This window comes from Zingiber officinale, chromosome 9A (assembly GCF_018446385.1).
Source record: "Zingiber officinale cultivar Zhangliang chromosome 9A, Zo_v1.1, whole genome shotgun sequence".
NCBI classification, from domain to species: Eukaryota; Viridiplantae; Streptophyta; class Magnoliopsida; order Zingiberales; family Zingiberaceae; genus Zingiber; species Zingiber officinale.
In genome coordinates, this window is record NC_056002.1 from 57,471,787 (window position 1) to 57,493,967 (window position 22,181).

At 41.7% G+C, this 22,181-nt stretch overlaps 1 long non-coding RNA gene across 1 annotated transcript; it reads left to right on the forward strand.

Moving 5' to 3' along the window:
* Positions 1–627: 627 nt before the first annotated feature.
* Positions 628–981, forward strand: LOC122019735. Its single transcript, XR_006122009.1, has 3 exons — positions 628–672; positions 780–841; positions 939–981. It is a non-coding gene; the product is annotated as an uncharacterized LOC122019735 (long non-coding RNA).
* Positions 982–22,181: the final 21,200 nt, after the last annotated feature.

Below are 22,181 nucleotides of genomic sequence, written 5' to 3' on the forward strand. Positions count from 1 at the left end.
TCATCGAACTAAATCTCACCCATTGATAAATTAAAGAAATAAATATCAAATATATGTGTTTGTTATTATATTAGGATTAAGAGCACACACTTCCATAATAACCGAGGTCTTTGTTTCTTTATAAAATCAGTATAAAAGAAACGACCTCAAATGGTCCTACTCAATACACTCTAAGTGTACTAGTGTAATTATACAGTCAAGATAAACTGATACCTAATTACACTACAACCTTCTAATGGTTTGTTCCTTTCCATTTTGGTCGTGAGCTACTGTTTATAATTTATAAGGTACTGATAACATGATCCTCTGTGTGTGACACCACACACCATGTTATCTACAATATAAATTAATTGAACAATTACATTTATCACAAATGTAGACATTTGACCAATGTGATTCTTATTTCTAGATAAATGTTTATACCAAAAGCTAGGCTTTTAGTATACACTCTAACACTCATCGGTGGCATCCTTCATCAAAACGTAGCTTCGCGCAAGGGATTCTCAGCCGGGAGAGGGGAAATCTAACTCCGGTGATGCTGGAGTGAGATCTCTTGTTCCAGAGCTCCATAGTGGCGAGAACCAGGTAGCTGATCCATTTCCCCGAGCCTTAGAGCCAAGCTGATTTCGTCGGGTTTCCCTTCCGCCGCTTGTGGTGGCTCCTGGCAGTGAGGTAAGTTAGGGTTTGGTGCTTGTTTTGGGATTTTCGGTTTTAGTTGGAACCTGTGATTGGGGTGCCGGAATGAGAGATTGAGATGATTGTGGTTTCGTTCGTGGTAGTGTCACACTGGGAGGAGCACGACCATACCCTCCAACAACTGTTCTTCACCGGGAAGCAGTAGGTAATGTCTCTATTGTTCCAGATGTTTAACCTGCTGACCTAGGTGTAGGATTCAAGTGGTATTGTGTGATGAATGGTGTGATTTCAATGGCTTGTAGCTCTATAGGAGTTTTGATCAGTGGAGCTGCGACAGCAGGCAACACTAGTGAGATTGTGCCAGGGGTCTCACCTTCCGGCAGTGAGTTATCAGTGGGGGAGATTACTGTAAGGTAAGCTTTAGATTTTGGATACTTAGTTTAATTGAATACGTATGTGTGCATTGGTGTTTGGGGGACGAAATGCATGATTTGGGAATTCTAATTGACATAGTTTCAGCTGGGAATTATTTGATCCGAAGACATAAACTAGGGCTTTGGTTTAGGTTGTGCAAATCAGTGTGGATTCATTTGGATAATGAATGAAACTTGAATTAAATTCACATGTCATGTACACTAGTATAGTTTTTCAGTTTCATATGTGGTTAGTTAAATTTTGTACATTGACACAGGACTTTGATCGAGGCGGGTATTGTGATGAGGTTGACGTCGGATTCAGCCTACATTTGAGGTGGGTACTTTTTACTTGTTTCTTTAGTTATTATTCTTGGTGCATGAGTAGCCTAGATAAAGTAGAGTTTATCTTGACTCCACTCATTTTATTTCTTGTGCTTGATACTTTATCCACTCAATCTTCGAGATGCTCACTTTCGTATCTATACAGTCTCCCGTTGTTATTCTTGATAACTAGCAAATACTATATGCCATTTTTGCCTGTTTGACTACTGTTTATTTATGCTTAGTATTGAGCATGCGGATTTATGTAGCATACCTGATTTCCTGTTATATATATATGATGACTGTTGCATTATTCGCATCATGTCATTGCATGCATAGCCGACGACTTTGGCTCCCTTGTGGTTGAGACGGTCGTTGGCCTGGGCCGCACGCTCGGCCACTCATGGGTGGTGGTAGCTTGGAGCGTACGGCATGTCCTGTCGTGCCCCCCACTCGCACACTCATGGGTAGTGTCTGCTGGAATTGCGGGCAGCAGGGACCCCCGTCGCAGACGTAGCTGTTCAGCTACTATACAACTGTCCCCTCGGCCACTCGAGAGTAGTGGTAGCTGGAGTGGTGTACAGTCTGTCATTGTCCCGGCCTCTCATCCATACTGGGGTCATGGACTTGATGGGTCGGCGGGAGTGACCATCCGTGCATACGCTACTTTTTGATATACCTGTTTATGTTGTTTATGCTTACTTATGCAGTTCTGTTATCACATACCTGTTATATATGCTTGGACACTGATTTCTATTACAACATGCTTTATATGTGATTTTGGTAGTTATGAGCAGTACTGTAGCAGTTTATGTTATCTCAGACCTTACACTGTTAGCCTAGGATATGGTATCAGATATGGATATATACTTTGTTTACCCAGTAGTATCTGCTATTTATCTTTCCGAGACTGTACCCTTTTGTATTCTTGTTCTTTATGATACTCATGCACTGTCTATTCTATTACCCGCTGAGTCTTTATACTCACCACCCACATTGGTAATTTCACCAGGTAGTCGATAGATGATACCAGTACACCGGAGGAGGTTCCCGACTGCTGGTCCCACGTCGCTTCCGAGGACGGTTTTATGATTTTGGTTTTCATTTTATTGTGAATTAAACCTTTGAATTTAGCATTGTAATAATTGGGCTGTGGACTTGTTATTTTTGTATTTGGTTGTTTTGTCGAGGAGTCAAGCCGGTCCGGCCCGCTGTGAGTTTTCGTTACCTTATACTTGTTATTTTTGTTTTCCGCTGTGTTTGATTTTCCAGCCGTGTGGGCTGCATATTATCTGCGTGGTTGTGATTTAATTTGCATATGTTTTATCTGTTGGTGATGTATACCGGTTCCATTTGTCACTGCTACAGGGGAGGTGCTGTCCGATTTTCGTCGGACAACCTTACTCTTGGGGCGTGATAATTTATTGGTATCAGAGCTACAGGTTTACGATGCTAGATTCGTACGTTTTGGATTTTTCGTGATTTTATTCCTCGAAGTGACTTTTTGGGATTTGGGACCAGGCGGCGGCGGAACACCTCCAAGTTATAGGCTGTAAGTTTTATAAGTACGAACTTATATTGTTTGTAGTACTTATTAGTGGTTTACACCAGGTATGAGACATGGTCGAGCGGTAGCCGGTTCTCGTCGTGGTCCGAGACGACCACGGAAACAACCCATTGAGGCTGAGGAACCAGAACCAGTGACTCAGGAGGCAGATTCTTCTAGGGATCCAACTGATGTTGAGACGGTTAGTCGAGGACAGACCCATCAGACTCCTAGAGATCAGGGACGTCAGCCTCAGGAGATCCCTTCAGTCATACCATCTGGTAGAAATCGGGAATTTCAGCCTCAGGGGATTCCCTCTGTGATACCATCAGCATTTCCTACTCCTGCTACTACTGATTGGATGAGGGACAGAGCTCGGATACCGTTGCTGGCGAGGTCCGTCAAGGACAGATTTACCTTATATTTGGGCGGAGCAGATCCTTGGGTTGCTCAAAGTTGGTTGAAGAATTTAGAGAGCACCTTTGGGTACTTGAGTTGCACGGATGAGGAGAAAGTGGAATTGGCAGCGTATCATCTCCGGGATCAGTCAGTCACATGGTGGGACATGCAGAAGACGATCTTTGGAGAGCAGCGCATCACATGGACAATGTTCCGAGATGTGTTTGAGCGGCAATATTTCCCAGCGACCTTTTGTCTAGCTCGACGCCAGGAAATTCTGAGTCTCAAGCAGGGCGACCGGTCAGTGATGGAGTACAATGCTGAATTCTGTAGGTTGGCAGAATTTTGTCCTCACTTAGTGGCACAAGATTATGATCATATGCAGCAGTTCACTTAGGGTCTTGCAGCATCCATTCGGATCCGGATGTCAGGATTTCCAGGTAGTTCCTATCGGGAGGTTCTAGATCGAGCACTATTTATAGAGATGACTCAGCAGCAGGTAAATCAGGAGAAAGGACATGATAAGCAGTCGTCGCAAAAGAGAGGGAATAAAGGTCAGAGTTCTCGGGCTCCCTCCGGAGGATCGTCTCGGCCTCAGAAGACTGGGCGAACAACGGATGGAGGTTCTCGTCCCCCTCATCATGATCAGAAGAACTTTGGTGGGACCAGGTGTTTTCAGTGTGGGTCCAAGAGTCACACCAGGAACAACTACCCGTTGGATCATGCTATATGTTTCTACTATAAACTTCCGGGGCATGAGAGTCGGGATTGCACTCTAAAAGCACAATTGGAGGCTCCTAAAGTTACATCTCAAGAGGAATCATCCTCTCAGTCACGTTCACAGAGGAGATCGCAGAAGACTCAGAGTGCCCCACGTCAGCAACGCCCACAGCCTTCTCAGGGACAGATATATCATGTATAGGGTCAGGAACCAGCGACTACACAGTATTCTGCCGCAGTGTCTTCTCATCAGGCATTTCCAGCACAGTAGGATTTTCATCCACATCAGCCTTACTCAGCATATCGGCAGCGGCCTCAGTCTCAGTATCAGCAGCCGGTTCCCGCACCTACGATGCCAGCGCAGACCACTTTAGGGACACCATAGCCGAGCTCAGAGGTGGGTCGTGTTTATGCTGTTACACGGGAGGAGGCACAGCGAGCTGAGGGATCGGTTTTCCGAGGTACTATTTCAGTTTATACATTTACTGTAGATTTATTGATAGATACTGGTAGTTCCCATTCATTCATATCTCGAGTATTTCTAGGTAAAATCAGGAGATTGCCTAGTCGTCGGACACACGGGCTGACAATATCTCTACCATCTGGCGAGGTACTAAGTATTAGTTTGGAAGTCAAAGGATGTCCTTTAGACTTCAATGGTCAGACTTTTATGGTGGATCTGCAGGTATTGGAGATGGTGGCATTTGACATTATATTGGGCATGGATTGGCTGGCCATGAACCATGCCACGGTTGACTGCAGAGCGAGAGTAGTCACATTCTGACCTCCCGGTCTACCATCGTGGACATTCATCGGAACCGGGGGTGATAGGATATCAGTCATATCAGCAATGCAAGCGAGAAGATTATTGTCGCATGGTTGTCAGGGATATTTGCTGTCCATGGTTAATGCTGATACGGATGCATTACCACGACTCTCGAACGTTCCTATTGTTCGAGAATTTTCAGATGTATTCCCTGACGAACTCCCCGGGTTGCCTCCAAAAAGGTAAGTCGAGTTTACGATTGAGTTGGTTCCGGGAACCGCACCGGTATCCAAGACCCCCTATCGCATGGCACCAAAGGAGTTAGAGGAGCTGAAGGTTCAGTTGCAGGAGCTGTTGGATAGAGGATTTATCCGTCCCAGTGTTTCTCCGTGGGGAGCACCGGTATTATTTGTTAAGAAGAAAGACGGATCACTAAGATTATGTATTGATTACCGACAGCTGAATGCGGTCGCTGTCAAGAACAAATATCCATTGCCACGTATAGAGGATTTATTTGATCAGCTGAAGGATACATGTGTATATTTGAAGATTGATTTGTGCTCAGGCTATCATCAGCTCAGGGTTGGAGATGCGGATATTCCGATGACAACATTTCGCACTCGTTATGGTCATTACGAGTTCTTGGTAATGCCATTTGGGCTTACCAATGCCCCAGCAGTGTTCATGGATCTGATGAACAGAGTATTCCTTGAGTACTTAGATCAGTTCGTGTTACTGCACCAGTGTTAGTACTTCCCTCTGGCATGGATGGATTTGTACTTTTCACGGATGCATCATATCAAGGATTGGGTGCCGTACTTATGCAGCGCGATCGTGTGGTGTCATATGCCTCACGTCAGCTGAAAGATCATGAGAGGAACTATCCAATTCATGATTTGGAGTTGGCAGCTATCATCTTCGCACTGAAGATTTGGCGACATCATTTATATGGGATCACCTTTGAGATTTATACAGATCATAAAAGTCTCAAATATTTGTTTATCCAGAAGGAACTGAATTTGTGACAGAGAAGATGGATGGAATTCTTGAAAGACTATGACTGCACAATTAACTATCACCCGGGGAAAGCCAACGTGGTGGCTGATGCTTTGAGCAGGAAATCCCGTGGAGTTTTGGCATGCCACCGAGTGATGGTTACAGAGTTGATACAGAGCTTCTCTGAGTTGGGGTTGATGGAGCAAGTATAGACAGAGTGAGGCTTGCTAGTCACCATGGTTGCTCAGTCACCTATAGTGGAGCGTATCAAAGAGGCTCAGGCTACAGATCAGTATCTGCAGTTTTTACGTAGCAGAGTTACCTCAGGACAACAGACAGAGTTTACCTGTGATGATAGTGGAATTCTGTATTTCCGTGGCAGATTATGTGTCCCTGAGTCACATCCTGTTCAGGAGGACTTACTACGCGAAGCACATCGATCTAGATTTGTGATTCATCCAGGAGGTACTCGCATGTACAGGGATCTGAAACGATCATACTGGTGGAATGGTATGAAGAAGGATATTGCGACATTTGTGGCACAATGTTTAGTTTGTCAGTAGATTAAGGCAGAGCATCAGAGACCAGCTGGGTTACTGCAGAAGATAGAAATACTGTTATGGAAATGGGAGCATATCACGATGGATTTTGTGGTAGGTCTACCCCGGACCCGGAAGGGTCATGATGCGATTTGGGTAATTGTTGATCGGTTAACCAAATCTGCACACTTCTTACCGATCCGTCGGACGGATTCGATGGATCGATTTGGTAGAGTTGTACAGCAGAGAGATCACCAGATTGCATGGTATACCTCTGAGTATTATATCAGATAGAGATCCACGATTTACCTCTCGATTTTGGCGGAGTCTCCAACAGGCCATGGGTACGGAACTCCGTTTTAGTACTGCATTTCATCCTCAGACGGATGGGCAATCGGAGCGTACTATCCAGACATTGGAGGATCTATTGAGATCTTGTGTTATGGACTTCGGTGGTAGCTGAAAGGATCATTTGCACTTGGTGGAGTTTGCATATAACAACAGTTATCACTCAGCGATTCAGATGGCACCATTCGAGGCGTTGTATGGCAGAGCGTGTAGATCTCCTACTTTATGGGACGAGGTTGGAGAATCATCAGTCTTGGGCCCGCAACGTATTCAGCGAGATGCGGAGTTGGTTGGCACTATCAGACGCAGAATGTCAGAAGCCCAGGACCGACAGAAAAGTTATGCAGATCGGAGACGGAGACCTTTGGAGTTCTCTATAGATGATCATGTGTTCCTGCGAGTGTCTCCTACCAAGGGAGTTAGAAGATTTGGATTGAAAGGGAAGTTAGCTCCTCGTTACATCGGACCCTTTCAGATACTTGAGAGGATCGGTGAGGTAGCATATCGACTGGCACTGCCACCATCGCTTGTCGGGGTGCATGATGTATTTCACGTATCTATGCTGAGAAAATATGTGTCACACCCTACGCATATTTTGACAGATGTATCGATCACCCTTCAGCTAGATGTAACTTATGAGGAGGTCCAAGTACGGATATTGGATCACAAGGAACGCCAGCTGCGGAATAAGACCACTCGACTGGTCAAGGTTAGATGGGAGCATCATTCCGATGACAAGGCAACCTGGGAGCTGGAGGATGAGATCCGAGCGCGGTACCCACGGTTGTTTGATTAAGGTATGTAAGTTATTTCATTTAATGATTGACTTCGCATGTCGTTTGTCATTTTTTTTTCATTTATGTCGTAAATTTGGGGACCAAATTCTTATTAGAGGGGGAGAATGTGAGATACGGCAAAAATAAAATAACCTATAATGATTTATGGGAATTTTTAGACATTTTTCTGGATTTATTTGGAGGACTTATGACAGTGTTTAAAGGGATAATAGAAATCACCATTTGAGAGGCTTATTAGGGAGTTAATTAGGTGGAGTAATTAAACCCTACCTATATAAATAAGAAGCTACAGTACTCGAGCCCTAAAGGCCGCCTCATTCCCTTCGCATTCCCTTCGTGTCCACTCCGCCGAAACGCTCGATTTCCCCTCGAGCTCACCCTATACGCTCATGGGATCAGCATCGACGCACGCCCGCAGTCGATTGCCGACGCTTGGTTGCGAGACGAGTCTCCGATCTCCTCCACGCAGATCGGAGATCTCATCAGTGGCATCCTTCATCGAAATGTAGCTTCGCGCAAGGGATTCTCGGCCGGGAGAGGGGAAATCGAACTCCGGTGATGCTGGAGTGAGATCTCTTGTTCCAGAGCTCCATAGTGGCGAGAACCAGGTAGCTGATCCATTTCCCCGAGCCTTAGAGCCAAGCCGATTCCGTCGGGTTTCCCTTCCGCCACTTGTGGTGGCTCCTGGCAGTGAGGTAAGTTAGGGTTTGGTGCTTGTTTTGGGATTTTCGATTTTAGTTGGAACCTGTGATTGGGGTGTCGGAATGAGAGATTGAGATGATTGTGGTTTCGTTCCTGGCAGTGTCACACTGGGAGGAGCACGGCCATACCCTCCAGCAACTGTTCTTCACCGGGAAGCAGTAGGTAATGTCTCTATTGTTCCAGATGTTTAACCTGTTGACCTAGGTGTAGGATTCAAGGGGTATTGTGTGATGAATGGCGTGATTTCAATGGCTTGTAGCTCTATAGGAGTTTTGATCAGTGGAGCTGCGACAGCAGGCAGCACCAGTGAGATTGTGCCAGGGGTCTCACCTTCCGGCAGTGAGTCATCAGTGGGGGAGTTTACTGTAAGGTAAGCTTTAGATTTTGGATACTTAGTTTAATTGAATATGTATGTGTCCATTGGTGTTTGGGGGACGAAATGCATGATTTGGGAATTCTAATTGACATAGTTTTGGCTGGGAATTATTTGATCCGAAGACATAAACTAGGGCTTTGGTTTAGGTTGTGCAAATCAGTGCGGATTCATTTGGATAATGAATGAAACTTGGATTAAATTCACATGTCATGTACACTAGTATAGTTTTTCAGTTTCATATGTGGTTAGTTAAATTTTGTAAATTGACACAGGACTTTGATCGAGGCGGGTATTATGACGAGGTTGACGTCGGATTCAGCCTACATTTGAGGTGGGTACTTTTTACTTGTTTCTTTAGTTATTATTCTTGGTGCATGAGTTGCCCAGATAAAGTAGAGTTTATTTTGACTCCACTCATTTTATTTCTTGTGCTTGATACTTTATCCACTCAATCTTCGAGATGCTCACTTTAGTATCTATACTGTCTTCCATTGTTATTCTTGATAACTAGCAGATACTATATGCCATGTTTGCCTGTTTGACTACTGTTTATTTATGCTTAGTATTGAGCATGCGGATTCATGTAGCATACCTGATTTCCTGTTATATATATATGATGACTGTTGCATTATTCGCATCATGTCATTGCATGCATAGCCGACGACTTTGGCTCCCTTGTGGTTGAGACGGTCGTTGGCCTGGGCCGCACGCTCGGCCACTCATGGGTAGTGGTAGCTTGGAGCGTGTCGCATGTCCTGTCGTGCCCCCCACTCGCACACTCATGGGCAGTGTCTGCTGGAGTCGCGGGCAACAGGGACCCCCGTCGCAGACGTAGCTATTCAGCTACTATACAACTGTCCCCTCGGCCACTCGAGAGTAATGGTAGCTGGAGTGGTGTACAGTCTGTCATTGTCCCGGCCTCTCATCCATACTGGGGTCATGGACTTGAGGGGTGGGCGGGAGTGACCATCCGTGCATACGCTACTTTTTGATATACCTGTTTATGCTTACTTATGCAGTTCTGTTATCACATACCTGTTATATATGCTTGGACACTGATTTCTATTACAGCATGCTTTATATGTGATTCTGGTAGTTATGAGCAGTACTGTTGTAACGACCACCCTTCTTACTACTACTACTACTACTATCTAAGAGTGACCGTTACTTATCTACTAACTCTACTTAACCGGTATAATTAAAAACCTAGAGGAATCCCTACCGAAAAATTTCGGCAGAGTCTCCTCTGTACCGGTGACCAAATCAACAATACAAACAAACTATACTCAGCCACAGGCGGCTGGAACATATATTTTCACAACCACGCAGTATAATATCACAAATAAAAGAAGGAAACTACTCTAGCAATAGTAAACAACTATATCACTCCATCAATAGAACCAACTACAAATGCGGAATAAACTTAATTACAATCTTAACTCATAATAACATTTAAAGAAAACTAAAAGAACTCTAAACAGAAAAGTCTTGACAATTCCTTAGCAAACTCTTGATCTCCCCATAGTCCAGCCATCACACACCTTCATCACCACCACCTTGTCGCCTTCCTTGCTAAATCTTTTCCTTTCCTTTATCTGCAGTATGAGGAAGTGCAGTCTATAAGCATAAAGCTTAGTGAGCGCTATCTACTCACAAAAACTCGATATGCATGTTTATAAATAAAAACATGCTAAAACTGAATGCTAACATATAAAACTACTCATGCTCATAAATAGCAAAGGGATCATACTAACTGAAATACTAAACATGTAAAGCTACTAAACATGTAAAGCTGCTAAACATGTAAAACTACTCACGCTCACAAGAATAAAACTATAACTGCATGCTGAAAGCAAATAAAGCTAAACATGCTGAATAATCTAATAGCAAGAAACAAATAAAACTACTACTTCATGCTTCAAATAACAAGAAACTAAACTTTCTAATTCTAAACATATTTGAAGCTTGTTTCATTTGTTTCAAAACTTATACTTTAATACTTTAAAATAATAATAAACTTCTTTTGGGCCCGGCATTGTACCAAGTTGCGCGCATCCTTAATAAGAGTCGAGGTAGCTAATCCCGAAACTACTAAGGTACTTCTAGGCGATCTTGTGCCTAGGGGCGATCTAGGAGCCCACCCAATGGACCTTGTGCCCTGGACCTTGTGTCCGGTACATGCCATTAAAAAGTAAAATACTTATTTACTTTTTAACTATTACTTCCTTATACTTGTTATTCTTTTAGATCTTCTAATATAAAATACCTTGGCACTTCTTCAAGCACCTTGTGTGCTGCTAATCCTCAAATGCTGGAATTTAGGATCAGGTTTAAGACCTTGGTCTTTTCTTACTTATTACTTCTCATAATCTTCTAGAAGAGTTTAACATGCTTGTGTAGTAGCAAGAAAAATCTAATTCTGCCTGCTTAAAATTAAATGACTAAAAATAAGATCTTAAAACTGAATACTAGCATGGTAACAAAAGATTTAACTTGCTGGAACTTAAAGAAGCCTAAACTGCTTACTTTCATACAAATTTTCTAGTTCATGCTTAGTAAACCAGCAAGAAAACCAAACTTGTAATGTACAATATTACTGTTCGTGCTAGTTAATTACAAAGGAACATCTAACTAAAATGCTATTCATACTAACATAATAAGAATCTATTCATGCTTGTTAATACTAACAAACTTCTTAAACTATCTACTCAAAATAAGGGGTTGTTCATGTATGGTAATTAGCAAGGAGGAATCAAAACTAAGATGCTGCACATTCTCAACTGATAGCAATGAAAACTTCTATACACGTACACATGATAACAAACATAGGCTATTGTTAAGAAACTAAATGAAACATGGAAAACTACACAAGGAGGAGGGCTGTTCTAAGCTCCAAATGAAGCTGCCCGTATCTGCAGAAATACACCAAGGAAAGGCTATTCTATACTCCAATTGGAGTTGTCCATATCTACTGCAAATACCACAGAAAGTAAGACTGTTCATGCCTACTGCTACACAAAGAAAACTAGATGTTTGATACAAAAATCTGGATTTGCTTGACACTTGGCTGTTCTCTTTCATTACAGTAAGGAGAAAGAAAGAACAAAATCTAAAACTGAGATAAACGAATCTATTTCCTTTCATGCTCACTGCCTAAACAACAAAACTAAAATTTTCAAGGCTATATATAATCCGATCAACACTTATATAACAATAGAACCAACTAAGCATCTTCGGTCAAGGCTTGAACACTACTACAATGTATCCGAAATTTCATGAACCAAAAAGGCAACAACCAAATCAAGCCACACCTATCTGTACAAAATCCAGGAAATAGGAGGAACAAGAGCAGCTTCGAAAACTAAAGGAAGATTACTAAATCCTTATCAACTAAATTCTGCACGACATATTCCAGAAGCAAGAAAAGAAACTAAATCCCTAATCAACTTCAATTTTGTACAACATGATCCGTAGGCAAGGAAGAACTAAATGAACCACTCCTACTGCAGGTGAGTAGCAACTCACCTTGCTGTTCTTGGACTTACAACTGAAGGGAAGAAGATCTAGGGTTCGGAGGAGATGAAAATCTCGGTTTCTCCTTCGTGCTCACGGCACTCTTTGCTGTTTTCGGGCTTCCTTCTCGAGGAAAGCCATCGCCGGAGTGAAGACCTAGCGCTGCCACCGCTTTTCGCCCGAGAAGGATCGCTCGAAGAAGAGAAACAGTGCCGTCGCGAGGAAGGGGAAAGAAGAATCGGATTTTCGGCGAGAAAGGGAAAAACTTAATCCCTTTATAACTAGGTTTTCTATTACAAACTTTACCTTAAATACAATCCGTTCTTTCCTTAATTAACAAAACTCGCTAGCACAGCTGGTCAACTGAGTTTTAACCAAGTCAAAGGTCTCGGCTTCAATCCCTCAGCCGCGCACTTTTTCCCAATTTATTCCCTAATCATTTACTATGCTATAAACTTAGTTCTCACCATATAAGGTTAACAAAACCGTGTAGCTCAGCTGGTTGGGCCGGTTTTGCTTGGGTCAGTCCGACCCGAGGTCGTGGGTTCGAATCTCACCTTCAACATTTTTTTTTAAAACTTCTTTCTTTTTGTAACCCTACTAAACGACCTCCAAAAATTACGTAAAAAGACTCTAAAAATTCCTAAAAATCTCTAGAATATTTTAAAAGTATTTCCAAATATTTTTATGGACTTTTAGAACTTGAAATAGGGAAAATTGAGTCGTTACAACTGTAGCAGTTTATGTTATCTCAGACCTTACACTGTTAGCCTAGGATATGGTATCAGGTATGGATATATACTTTATTTACCCAGTAGTATCTGCTATTTATCTTTCCGAGACTGTACCCTTTTGTATTCCTGTTCTTTATGATACTCATGCACTGTCTATTCTATTACCCGCTGAGTCTTTATACTCACCACCCACATTGGTAATTTCACAAGGTAGTCGATAGATGATACCAGTACACCGGAGGAGGTTCCCGACTGCCGGTCCCACGTCGCTTCCGATGACGGTTTTATGATTTTGGTTTTCATTTTATTGTGAGTTAAACCTTTGAATTTAACATTGTAATAATTGGACTGTGGACTTGTTATTTTGTATTTGGTTGTTTTGTCGAGGAGTCAAGCCGGGCCGGCCCGCGGTGAGTTTTCGTTACCTTATACTTGTTATTTTTGTTTTCCGCTGTGTTTGATTTTCTAGCCGTGTGGTCTGCATATTATCTGCGTGGTTGTGATTTAATTTACATATGTATTATCTGTTGGTGATGTATACCGGTTCCATTTGTCACTGCTACAGGGGAGGTGTTGTCCGATTTTCGTCGGACTACCTTACTCTTGGGGCGTGACAATAAGTGCAGCGGAAAGTAAAAGAAAACACACAAGACGCGAGTGTTTTACTTCGTTCGGAGCCTATCTCGACTCCTACTCGAAGGCCCGCGGTCCTTGACCGCTTTCGGTGGGCAACAACTATAAATTCGAACTATTACAAGCTAGAAGCAATTACAGTTAAGTGCAAATAAGAAAGTTTTACCAACGAACAAGAAAGTAGAAGAGCGTTGGAGGTTCAGTTCGTTGTTGCAGCAGAGCGTTGTTGAAGCGTACGGAGCATACGAGAGCACAAGACTTCTGTTCGGAATTCGATGTGCTGAGCTGCACCTCGAGGCCTCTTTTTATAGCTCTGCAAGGTCTGATCCAGATCCCCAAGTCTTGGGATCAGATTTGACCCGAAGCGGATCGGTCGACCGATCCCCACGTTCGGTCGACTGATCAGATGATCTCCACCGCATTTGATCCGTCCATCCGTCGCTCCGCTTCGATCTGGTCAAACTTTATCCCTGGGATCGGTCGACCGATCCCAAGGTTCAGTCGACCGATCAGTTTCCTCTGACCCGTACACCTCGGCTTGATCCAATCGATATCTATCCCAGGTTCGGTCGACCGATCCCGAGGTTCGGTCGACCGATCCCTGGTCGAACCTGGTCCAGCTTCTGGAGATCTGATCTGGTAGCATGGAGGTTCGGTCGACCGATCCCAAGGTTCGGTCGACCAATCCCGGTCAGTACTAACCCTGTACAAAAGTATTAGTTTCCTGCAAAACAGAGTTAGAACACAAACGATAAAATATAAACCAATATATTGACAGCCTTCGGACTGTCCGGGTCTAACTTCGGGTTTCCTACCGGAAACCCTAGGTCGACTCGACGCCTACTGTTCCCTCTACGGAGAACACGTCCTCACCTACTCCACTCGATCAGGAGATTTTACCTTTTGCCAGTGCGATCCTCCAGATCGACTAGACTTTTGCTTAGCGTTCGATGCTTCCGGTCTTCATGCTGGATGTCCGACCCTCGACCCATCCAGACTTCTACCCAGTTCGCGACACCAGGATTTTAACCTAGGGTTACCACCCCCTAGGATTTTTGCTCGAAACGCCGACCCGCCAAGACTTCCCGCATAGGGTTACCACCCCCTATGACCTAGGGTTACCGCCCCCTAGGGTTTTCCTTTTGCCTAACCGCAGCTAGGACTTTCCTGAAACACTCAGTCATACACATCAGATAACAATTAAACTTAACTTTGAATCTCTTTGCCATTGTCGAAACTAAGGTTCGATCGTCGGATGCTTCCCGCACCAACAATCTCCCCCTTTTTGATTATGGCAACCGAAATTCAAAGTTAAGTGAAAAACAACAAAAGAATACAATAAAGGTAAATAAAATCTAAGCACATTGAAGCTCCCCCTTAATGGAAGCTCCCCCTTAAGCTGATTTTTAGTTTTTGAATTTTTTGATACCTTTTGGTTTCCTTTGAATTTCCTTATACTCTCCCCCTTTGCCATATATCAAAAATAGAGAGGAAAAAATATGAGTACTGAAGTGAATACTTAGCTTTCCATTAAAGTTTAAGTGTTTCTTTTAAAATTTTAAACAAAATTTTTTCTAGATTCTAAATATAAGAAATGAATAATTTTTCAAAGATTTTGAAATTGATTTTCAAAGGATTTTCAAATAATTTTTAATAATTTTTCAAAGATTTTGAAATTATTTTCAAAGGATTTTTAAAATAATTTTAAAATAATTTTTCAAAGATTTTGAAATTGATTTTTAAAGGATTTTAAAATAATTTTTCAAAGATTTTGAAATTGATTTTTAAAGGATTTTAAAATAATTTTGAATAATTTTTCAAAGATTTTGAAATGATTTTCAAAGGATTTTAAAATAATTTTGAATAATTTTTCAAATATTTTTGAAATGATTTTCAAAGACTTTTAAAATAATTTTTAATAATTTTTATTTTTAAAAGATTTTGGAATTGATTTTCAAATAATTTTTAAAGTAATTTTGAAATAAATTTTCAAAGGATTTTTAAAATGATTTTCAAATAATTTTTAAAGTAATTTTGAAATGATTTTTCAAAGGATTTTTAAAATAATTTTCAAATAATTTTTAAAGTAATTTTGAAATAATTTTTCAAAGGATTTAAAATTATTTTCAAATAATTTTTAAAGTAATTTTGAAATAATTTTTCAAAGGATTTAAAATGATTTTCAAATAATTTTTTAAATAAATTTTCAAAGGATTTTTAAAATGATTTTCAAATAATTTTTAAAGTAATTTTGAAATAATTTTTCAAAGGATTTTTAAAATGATTTTCATATAATTTTTAAAGTAATTTTGAAATAATTTTGCAAAGGATTTAAAATGATTTTCAAATAATTTTTAAAGTAATTTTGAAATAATTTTTCAAAGGATTTAAAATGATTTTCAAATAATTTTTTGTGTAATTTTGAAATAATTTTCCATAGGATTTTTAAAATGATTTTCAAATAATTTTTGAAATAATTTTTCAAAGGATTTAAAATGATTTTCAAATAATTTTTAAAGTAATTTTGAAATTCATTTATTCATTAGATTTAATTAAGTCATTTTATTTGATTAAATTGAATTTATTTAAGGCTACGTTTAACCTAGATCCATCTCACCCGATTCTAAGTTATCAAACAGGTAATCTTACGTATTTTTGTGAGATGGTTATCTTTGGTTTAAATAGTTTCTAAGGATTAATTTACATTTGAGTTAAAAATAGGTTTTCCAATTAGTCAATTAAATAAGTATTTCAAAGATTGATTCCCAGGTCGAGGCTCTAGGCCTTCTTGGGTATGGGATCATCCACCCTTTCCTAGACAGAATCGCTCAAAGAAATATATATTTAATTTCGTTTTTGAAACTCCTAGATTTAACTGGCAAGTGTAAATTATGCTTAGATCTTTAAGCTATCCTAGTCTAAGCATGTATATTTCAAGGAAAATAAATAAACAAGCATTTTATCTATTTATTGAGATAGTTTTTCTATTTGCTCCCCCTGGATCATAGCCTCAATATGGTCTATCAAGGAAATGGATCTGATCCTTGGGGACCCAATAGTGACCAGGCCCAACTTGATTAACCAAGTTTGACTTGGGGACCCATGCTTGAATTATGTTTCTATTATTTCTATTTACTAATGACAAGTATGACTTAAACTTTGTTTTGGTCTTAAATCCAAGTCCGGATTTGTTGTAAACGGCTCGCTGTTTTCCAAGAATCAGATCCAAATTCTTGGAACCCATAGTGAACCGTTCCAACATGTCCTTGAGTTCCTTAATTTGAGTTTTCAAATTGGAATTTTCTTCCTCAAGTTGTTGGACTTGAGTTGAACTTCCAATTTGAACTAAATCAGTTAGAACTGACTCAGTTAAAGAACTCGAGTCAGTCGCTCCCTTAAGGGTTGTTATCTCCTTTTGGAGCGACTTAACCCGGACGTTAGATTTAGCCAACTTTTTTACTAAGTAAGGTAATAATTCATGCAAGTTATCTAATTGAAATTCTGCGAGTAGTGAACTTACTGTCACGCCCCAGGTAGTCCCTGTCCGGAGAAATTTCGGCAGCATCTCCCCTGTACGGGTGACAATATGAATCCAGAATACATATATCTCTATACCTCGGCCACACATGGCCGGAATAATACAATACAAATAAGAAACAATCCACGCAGTTATATTCAACATTTCCACACAGATATACTATGAACAATCCACGCAGTTATATAAAGAAAAAACGATATAGAATCCTCGAAGATATATGTAAACATCCTACTCCACTATAACGAAGAAAGACAAAAATCCACGAAGTAATGAAAATATATCCGCAGCGGAAATCCAAAAGTAGTAAACCCAAGTGTTCGATATAAAGTCCACAATACAAAACCCACATCACAAGTATATAAGATGCAAAAGCAAAACATATCCCGACAACAGGAAAGCCTCGCGATAAAGGGGCTAGCGACTGGAATCTCTCCTGACGGCCTCAACCTGAAAAATAGTAACAACGAGGTGAGTTCAAAGAACTCAGCAGGTAAACCAACAGACATGTACAGCAATATATATCCACCAGTAATAACCTAAGGTACAGTCTCCTAAACCATAGGATCAATAGTACAGTGCTCTAACCATACAACCTACGGTATAGTCTCCTAACAGTTTAACAGATATGCAGAGCTGAAATAAACTGTAATAACCAACAATAGGCATAAAGCACAATCTATAGCAAGAATAATAAGAAAATGCATAACTGTAATAAACTGTACTCACCTGCGAGACTTGGGCAAATGACTGTGGACATACACAGACAAAGATAGTCAGAGCAAATAAGCATGTATCCTGTATGCATGTCAATCATATGCAGTCACCCAAGTGCATCATCCAATATGTAACAATCACAATAAATGCAATATGTGCATATGATGCAATATGACATGGTCACCCCTGATGCTAGTCAGCCGTCTCACACGCGATGGCGAGACCGAGTAGGTAGGGCTGTGACACCGTGCACTCTGTCGTCACTACCCCTGATGAGTGACCGAATAGACGGGATGCTGTCGGAGTACACCTATCCTCCTACCTCAAACATAGTGAGGGAGCGTAACGCTCTCAATTCCCGGTACGCAATGACGGGGAGGAATCCCTGTCTGCTACCACGCTACAGTCACAGTACCCATGAGCGGACCAGTGGAGCACTACAGAGCTACTGCCATACACACCCTACTGTGCTGTGCCACTACCCATGCAGTGAAACACGTTGTGTGCAGGCCTATGTAGCCGGCCGACGAGCTCAACAATAATGGAGTCGTCAATCGCCCAACATGTAATCATGCAGGATGGTGCATGATGCTACAGTATGTCATACCTGAACACAGCCTCCTCCATATATGTGTGTGCCCAAAAGGTAAACGCATATATATAACCATGATATAAACAGCATAAATCCAAAGACATCACATATAACAATGATGTAAGTATCATGAATCCAAGAGCATGTATCACACATGTAAAGCAACTAATCCAGTAGAGTAGAACACTATAGATATGCATCTCTATGAACATATATACATATGGCAAGAGATAAAATATCCAGTCCTGAAGTAAAGCAACTAGCAGATGAAGCATGTGATAGATATCAACTAGCTAAGACCAAGAGAGAGAATAATCTACTATCTACCACTAGTAAGTATATATAAGCTACACATATCATAAGACATTATCAAAAGATAAGTCAGAGGGTACCCGCCTCAAATAGAAGGTACAGTATCACGCCAAATCCAACGTCGAGACGTCTGTCTCGAATCAGAGTCCTGTGTCAAACAATATATATATTTTATTTAGCTAAATCCAAATAAATAGCTAAATAAAAATCCCTAAAAATAAATTAGGGCAAAACCCTAATTAACACAACCTCAATCTACCTAATTAAATCTAACGGTCAATTAGGGTTAGTTACCTAATCCTTAATCACCAATAAGATTAAAAATTCAACGGTTGACTAGGGTTAATTATCTTAACCCTAATCATTCCATTAGATTAATTCAACACTGAATAATTCTACACATAAACAACTAAATATAACCCTATTTCGTATCATTAAAACAAAGTAACAATTGACCTCCAAAAACTTACTCATATCCAAGGTGATCACCAGTAGATCACCACCAAAGATGTAGCTGCCGGTTAGGGTAGCTGCTGTTGGAACCTAAGATCACATCCACAAGATAGTACCTCTAGCTCACAACCATGCATATTAATCCACAACACTCAATCAAAAGGAACAGAGCCTCCTCTCTGCCCGGATCGAGCTGCTGTCCACCACCAGAACAGCACAACCTACTAGAAACCATCTTACGGCTTGAATCAAGAACAGAAGATCCAAATTCATCAAGGCAACCTAAAGAAAAACCTAATTGAGAAGCTTACCGTGTGCGAAATGGAAGCTAGAACACAAGACAGTAGATCCAAGCCGGCGATGAAGAGGAAAGGTCGAGGCTAGGGCTAAGACCTCCCTTCTTGATCAGCGATATGCTCTCACGAAGCAACGATCCAAAGGGCAAAGCACCGGCGATGGACCTAGGGCATGGTTCGGCGAAAAATCCAGTGAAGAAGGATCAAGAATCGTCCCACAATCCTCAACAATCAACTGAATATAATGCCTTACCTTCGCGTTCATAGCTAGGGCACGGATTGGTGGTGTCTATGGTAAGATCGCCGCTGCCACTCGCTGTCGACGATCGGCACAAGGAGACGGGATCCTGCTGCTTGCCGAGACCGAAGAGAAGAACTAAGCCGGAGAATGAAGGAGGCCGGAGACGAAAGGCGTCAGCCGGATCTGAGCTCAGGCGACGTCGACGATTGTCGAAGGTCCTTCGGCTTTGACTCGTCCACGAGAGAACAGAGAAGGAAGCGAGGGGAGATCGGGGAAGAACAGAAGCTCTGGTTCGGCGATAGGTTTAGGGAAAAGAAATAAGAAAAGAAAAGTATTTATATTAAAACTTTTCCTCACTTAAACAGGTATTCCAAACAGGCTTTATCCGAACCCGAAATTGATCCCCTCAAAACCTGTCATACGAGCTCCGAAAAATTCCCAGAAAATCTCTAAAAATTTCGGAAAAAAATTTCTATAAGGCTATTTCTCAAATAACCCTATTATTTAAATTTTCCAAGATCTCACATCCTCCCCTACTAATAAATATTTGGTCCCCAAATTTTTTGCTATAACTAACAGCAAACACTAACATATAACCAAGCAGTATAAATGCTGAAAGGAACTTTAACCCACATACCTCAAGTAAACAGATGAGGGTATCGAGCTCGAATCGTATCCTCCAGCTCCCAAGTAGCCTCCTCGTCAGAATGATGCTGCCATCCTACTTTAACCAGTCGGACAGTCTTGTTCCGCAACTGACGCTCTCTATGGTCCAGAATCCGTACCGGAATCTCCTCGTAAGTAACGTCAGGCTGAATAGGAACTGATATATCTGACAGAACATGTGTCGGATCGGGTACGTATCTCCTCAGCATAGATACATGGAATACATTGTGAATGCCAGCTAGAGATGGTGGTAGCGCTAGACGGTAAGCTACTGCTCCAATCCTCTCCAAGCTCTGGAGTGGCCCAATATATCGTGGAGCTAGCTTACCTCGAAGACCAAATCTCTTCACCCCTTTCGTGGGTGAAGCTCTCAGAAATACATGATCACCAATAGAGAACTCCAGGGGTCTCCGTCGCCGATCCGCATAACTCTTCTGACGGTCCTGAGCCTCTGACATCCTCCGTCTGATAGTGCGAACTAACTCTGCATCCTGCTGAGTTCTCTGAGGTCCTAATAGCTGAGCCTCACCAACCTCCTCCCAGAGGGTGGGTGTCCGACACGGTCTACCATACAATGGCTCAAACGGTGCCATCTGGATAGCCGAATGATAGCTGTTGTTGTAGGCAAACTCCACCAAGGGCAAGTGGTCCTCCCAACTGCCTCCGAAGTCCATAACACAAGACCTCAGCAAGTCCTCCAAAGTCTGAATGGTCCGCTCTGACTGTCCATCTGTCTGCGAATGGAATGCCGTACTGAAATGGAGCTGTGTGCCCAAGGCCTGCTGCAGACTCTGCCAAAATCGGGACGTAAACCGTGGGTCTCTATCCGATATAATGCTCAAAAGAACACCATGTAATCTAATAATCTCATGACAGTATAGCTCTGCTAATCAATCCAAAGAATCTGTCTTCCGGATCGCTATAAAATGTGTGGATTTGGTTAATCGGTCAACGATTACCCAAATCGCATCATGGCCTCGACGAGTCCTAGGCAAACCAACCACGAAATCCATAGTAATGTGCTCCCACTTCCACTCTAGAATAGGGATCCTCTGAAGTAATCCAGCAGGTCTCTGGTGCTCAGCCTTCACCTGCTGACAGACAAGACATCTGGCTACAACTCCGCGATGTCTTTCTTCATACCGTTCCACCAATAGGAACGCCTCAAATCACGATACATACGGGTCCCACCTGGGTGGATAGCAAATCTAGAACGATGAGCCTCCTGAAGTAACTCCTCCATGACCGGGTGAGACTGAGGTACACATAATCTGCCTCGGAAATAAACAATCCCCTCATCATCTCGTGTAAACTCAGTCTGCTGTCCGGAAGCTATCTGGCTGCTAATGAACTGTAAATGCTGATCTCCGGCCTGGGCCTCTCGAATCCTCATCCTGATCGACGACTGAGCAACCATGGTAACAAGAATACCCTGCTCAAGTCCGTGACTAAAACTCGGTGACAAGCTAAAGTCCCTATGGACTTCCTGCTAAGTGCATCAGCAACCACATTAGCTTTACCCGAATGGTAGCTAATAGTACAATCATAGTCCTTCAGGAACTCCATCCATCTCCTCTGTCGGAGATTGAGTTTCTTCTGTGTGAAAATATATTTGAGACTCTTATGATCAGTGAGAATCTCAAAAGTAATACCATAAAGTTGATGTCGCCAAATCTTCAAAGCAAAGATAATAACGGCTAGCTCTAAATCATGTACTGGGTAGTTCTTCTCATGCTCCTTCAACTGACGAGAAGCATAGGAGACTACCCTACCGTGCTGCATCAAAACAGCGCCCAAGCCCTGAAGAGATGCGTCTATGTCATCACCAGAAGGTAAAACCAAAACTGGTGCTGATACTAATCTCCGCTTCAGCTCCTGGAAGCTGGTCTCACAAGCCTCTGACCACGTGAACTTCACGCCTTTCCAG